At 45.7% G+C, this 5,648-nt stretch overlaps 1 pseudogene; it reads right to left on the bottom strand.

Moving 5' to 3' along the window:
* Nucleotides 1-3,330: 3,330 nt before the first annotated feature.
* LOC136569316 (cyclin-A1 pseudogene) lies at nucleotides 3,331-4,511 on the bottom strand (annotated as a pseudogene).
* Between the last annotated feature and the right edge of the window lie 1,137 nt (nucleotides 4,512-5,648).

Genomic DNA, 5,648 nt, shown 5'->3' with positions numbered 1-5,648 from the left:
TCTCAGTGTTCATAAACTGTTTAGTTGATGACATTAGGTTTCACTTTCTTCTTTCCCTCTGAGTCCCACTATGCTGGATGAGATTTTTTTTACTTACATATGTGGGTTTTTATTGCAAAATATATATGTGTAGAAACAAAAACATTTAAATGCTAATCACCAGTTTTGATGCCTCTTCTATCTCAAAATAATAATAACAATAACAACAGCAGCAGCAACAACAGCAACTCCTACACCGCCAGTTTTGATATAGACAGAATCTACTTTTAACATGCTGAATAATAATCAGAACTAAACCAACTTGGTTAATCCAATATAAATGCTCCTTCCACCCTTGTGTTTCAATTTAACGTCAATGGATATTCTCACTCTTTCATTACGTTTTTTCTTGGCACTTGGGAGAAACTTGTTTTAGAGAAGAACAACATTCGAGTCTCTTCTTTACAGTGACATTCAATCCTCTCAAAGAGAACAATGGCAGAGAACATCTGCAGTTATCAAAAATCACGTGCTTATACTTTAAACTTCTGGGATGGCATGTTTTGCTTACTAGTCAGCATTCTTACAGGTACTTTGAGGCTAGTCTTCAAAAATTAGCATAATCTAGGACACATTGCAACATGTTTGCACATAGTCCCTCTGCACTGAAAGCTTGGAGGGTTTTGATGCTATGCACTTTAGCTATTACATGCCAGTTGTCCTAAAGTCAGAGGACACTTGCAGACAACTTTAGTGTAATTGTATTTTAATAGGTCAATTTTATTGCACAAATATTTTTGTTAGCACACAGAAGTTTGTGTGCCTTATTTCAAGGTTTGGTGTTCAACAATTTTATGAGCAAGGGCTCCTGAAAGCCAAACAATTTCTGGCTCAAAATGGTTTAAAATATAATGTAAAGAAGAATATAAATAGGTTGATTTTGACAAAACAAAAGATGAAGTGAGTCATGGCATCATAACATGATGCCACTGCTACTCCCCATTTTCTGGCAAGCTTTTGACTTTCCCATCAAAGACATTTAGAGTCCTTTTAACTGATTATGAGGTAATAAAACTTTTGGGGATTCAGTAGTTATTTTTCAAGGGACATATTCAGATGTCTCTGTGGTAGTCAGTGTTCTGCTGGCAGAAATCTACTAGAAAAAAAGAGCATAGGAACCAACTGTTTATGAATGCTACTAAATCTAACATCCTTTCTGAATGGTATTCTGTGTTTTAAAGCAGAACTAAAAGAAATGTCATAGTAATTAAATTGAATCTAGTCTAAAAAATATTCCTTTAAACTTTTGTATGCATTTCTTTGAGTCTTTAAGGTCAATTTTTTATATCACTTACTTTCTGTGGCAAGTAATTTTTTTAGTCTAGTTATTTACTTCTGTTGTGATAACTCTTTGAGAAGTGTTCGTTCCTAAATTAAAAATTGTGCCATTAACTTATGAAAAGTAATTACATCATGGTTGGCAGAATACACTTAGGAGCCACTTGAATTTTTCCAGCCCAGGAAAGGAAAGTGCTGACACCTCTGCTTACATATACTTTAATATGGAAAGTTACTGCTTGAAGACAGACTGCACGTATGGTGCATTAGTACTGGAAAGCACTAGATTTTGTGTATTTCCTCTGAAGCAGTGAATGTGTTCATATTCACAGGAAAAAGTACCAATCTTGTTTTCCCAGAGCTCAGATAAAGCTGACATGGAGTTAGTACAAGAAAGATCTTGTGCACTTTGCTCTCAGAGTCACTGTCTTGGTGCAGAGTAACTATGATTAGAAGAATAGATCAGTGGATTTCAGTCCACATCTCTAGTGGCAGGGTAGATATTTTTCTAAGATCCTTTCTTTTGCATGGAATTTGGATGTATCTTTTTGTTAGCAAGTGTTCTAGATATGATGCATGAGAGAGTTTTTGGAGCTCATTTCCAGTAGTATCATGTAAGATTTTTAGAAAATGAGGATTGATTGATACATCCTAATAGATAGGATGTATCCTATCCTAAAAGATACGTGCATTTGCTAAATGCAGTTCTCTTGTGTGGAAAATATCTTTAATTGTTCCTGTAATTTACTAGAAAGAATAGCTTCACATTTGGAATCTTCAGAGACTTAATTTAGGGTATGTATGAGATAAGGCAGTGATATGTGAGGCAATTAACTTTTGGTCAGGATTTGTTGTCACCATAGCAGTCAAAGTATTGAAGAAATTAAGAAAAATTAAAAGATTGTATGTAAAATTAAGTGACTGTATACAATATTAGTCATAGTTAAAAATATATAAATACCTCAGTTTTGCTAGTACTAACCAAGAAAGGGAGGTTCAGCTGCTGAATCTGTTGTTTTTGTCAGACAGTTTGGGTAAAACCCAAGCTCACTGGTTGTTGCCACCACTTGGGGCGTGGCGTCCCGGGTCGAGGACGGTTCAGTGGCGGCGCCTCTGCCACATGGGCCAAGCACATGCATACACCAATGTGGTAGACAGTAACTGGCATTTATTAACGGTTAGGCAGGGTCTTTTATAACAGGGGGTAACAGTCAGTTAACGGTAAAAGGGGAGGGGTTCTGCATGACCTCGCGATATCTCGAGACCTCGCGATATTTCCCCACATTTCCCCCCCCTTTTATGACCAGTTAAAAACATAAAGCAAAACTGACGAGTAGGAAACGTGTAACTGGCAAAATGCAATTAACTTGAACAATATAACACAACTGCAATAAACTTGTAACTGCAAATGTTTAACAAACGAAAAGCTAACTATCTCTAACTGTTTTTTTCTAAAAAAAACAACACAAACTTGTTTAAAATGTAAGGCGATCATTCATGGAGCTGACTGAACCCTGTCTTTGAATATCTTTGTAGGACCTCCTCAGTTTTTGGTTTTTTTTTTAGTTGACCTCCTAGGACTGAATTATTTTCCCAGGGTCTGCGACCTGTTTGATCTTAAACTAGAGAGGATTTGGAGAGTCCATGTCCAGACTTATGTTCCCTCCAAATCGCCCTTTGATCCTTTGACACAGGGAAGAACTCTGGGTTACTTGGCATTCCATTCAAGTAGAGCCAGAACCTGGCCAGAGCTTGAACTCTACTTGATGGATACCTCTTAACATTTTTGCTGAGCTGTTTCTCCCCCCCCCCCCCCGCCCCGTCCTTCTCAGTGCCAGCCGCTCCTTTAGTTCGGTCACTGACTTCTTTCACAACCCCAGTATGGTCTGCCATCAGGCTGCTTGATGATTCGTCACAGCCTTTAGGAAGCCAGGTATACAGGCCGCGGGGGTGTCTGAGGATTCAGTCCTGCAAAAACAAACTTTACAAATTTCATTAGTTTTTGCCCTGAAGGTCCAGTTTTATTGACTTAAGTGGGCACCATTTGATTTTACTATTTTTCTTGACGGCTGCGTACCCTCGCCCTGTGAGTACCAGTCTCCAACCCTGTTCCCATTCCCCTAGTTCATTTTTAATTATGACCTGTGGGCCTTCCTCAAGTGCTCGGGTGGCCCAGTGTCACAATGTTAAGGTGTTCTTCTGGCCAGAAAGATCTGTTCACTGTATAGTTTGCCAAACAGTAGGCTGCTGCAGCAATTTGTGAATGAAGGTACTCAAGAAGAGGATCAACTTGAAGGAGACTCAGCTCTGCAAGATACCTTGCAAAGTTCTCTGTCCTCATACAGATTCCACATCTCTGAATATACTGAAGGAGGAACTGATGGGCAGTTGGGGCTGTTAGGTCAAAACCCAGCACTTTGAGAAGCAAGTGTTCTGTCCTTAGCAGCTGCTTCTTTGTGTAGGTATCATCTGTTATATAGACAAATTCATCCACATATGGTGGGTAGATCTCTTCATATTTCGCAGCCAGAAGAATTGCTGCTGTTGCCACAAGCTGTAACTTCCCTCTGAGAGCAGACATGCAGGAAAGAAACCTCTCCAGGAAGTTCACTGCCAAGTACAAAGTCTCTGTCCAAAGTTTATACTCTTCCCCTACTTCCTCCAGCCAGTCTACCAGGATAGCACACATTCCTGTTGTGATATCTGGCTGCTTCTTCATGCAGTAGGGCTTGGGCCTAAATCTTACTTCTGCCTCTCGGAGGTCTTCTGCATACTCTCCAGCCAGAGTTACAACATCTTCCACTACCATAGGAGAGCCTGAACTCAGATCCAGCCGCCGATGAATACTGGATGTCATTGCACTGGTATCCAGTTCACAGTGGCTTAATTCCAGCTCCTCAGACACTTGGCAGCTGTAGTTTTCTTTATCTTCTGAATCATCTATGTAGATAGCAAAACTTTGCTTTGATGCAGCACTGATGATGCAGTTGGGCACTTCATTTTTTCTACATGAAGTGATGGTGTTTTCAAAGCCAGAAAAGCTTGTTAACAGCAGCACCCTGACCGCCGGGCCGCTGCTGCTGCTGCCTGTTCTCCGTCAGCACCCCCAGCATGGCCCAGCCGCCGCTGCTGTGGAGGGCGGGGGGGCAGGACTCCCTCTGCCCCGCACGGCCCTTCTCCCCGGTGCGATGCATCGCCCCAACGTCGGTACCGCGCTGCCCGGCTCCGCTCGCCACCAGCCCACGGAAGGGTCCGGCCGCCCCGCGCCGCCCAGGGTGCCCGCCGGCCCTGTGTAAGCGCGGCCGCTGGAGGCGGCGGCTCTTGGCCGTGGCCAGTTGGGAGCCCGGCAGCTCAACCCCCGGCGCGCCGCCTCGACAGCCCCGCCGGCCACGAGTCGCCATGGTGACCCCCTCCTTCTGGGGCTCGTCACCCTGCGGCACATGAGGCGAAGGCCCCGTCCGGGCTCCCTCGGAGTCCGAACCAATGGCGGCGCTCCCCGCCTCCCAGCTAACGGCGGGGCCCTGCGGCCCTGAGATAACAGCGGGGCTCCACGCCTCTGAACCAACAGCCGCACCCCGCGCCTCTGAACCAACGGCCGCATTCCGCGCTTCCTTTAGCAGCCCGTCCCAAAATGACCGCTTTTTCCCCGTAGATGGGGTGCCTGGGCTCGGGAGCTGCGAAGAGCGCTCCCACGGCTGCGAATCCCCACACTCAGCGAACCCATGATCGTTTACACCCTGCCGGGGTCCCTCCCACAAGCAGTCCTGGGTGGCCTTCCACTTTCCCTGCTCCCGCTGGACTGGCCAAGCTTTTTTCAGTGCCCGCATGACCCTGCCCCATGATTTTAGACTCTGCCCCGAGCCTGAGGACATAGCCTCCTCCGCTAGGGCCCCAGTACAACCATCCCATACTTCCGGGCGGAAGATATCCTCCAGATGCCTGATTACCCCAGCGCGCAGGAGCCTCGACACTGCGAGGACAAAATTTCCCGGCTCACAATCTATGCCCCAATCTCTGTGAATTTTAAAAATTATCTTAGCAAGGGGCTCCATCCTCTCCACCGCTGGCTATCGACGCGAGACTTCCTCCTTCACCAGGTCCTGGCGCGAGACTTCCTCCTTCGCCGAATCGCGACACGAGACCTCCTCTTCTGCCGGCTGTGACGCGAGCCTTCCTCCTTTGCCAATTTTCCGGCGCGAGACTTCCTCCTTCGCTGCCCCGGCGTGAGCCTTCCTCCTTCACCACTCCTGGCGCGAGCCCTCCTCCTTCGCTGAATGCCAGTGGGAGACCCTCCCGTCTTGCTGGTCCTCTGGGAGCGTCCTCCCCGCCGG

Source organism: Molothrus aeneus, chromosome Z (genome assembly GCF_037042795.1).
Source record: "Molothrus aeneus isolate 106 chromosome Z, BPBGC_Maene_1.0, whole genome shotgun sequence".
Taxonomy (NCBI): domain Eukaryota; kingdom Metazoa; phylum Chordata; class Aves; order Passeriformes; family Icteridae; genus Molothrus; species Molothrus aeneus.
Note: the sequence above shows the minus strand (reverse complement) of the source record. Positions and strands in the feature narration are given on the sequence as shown.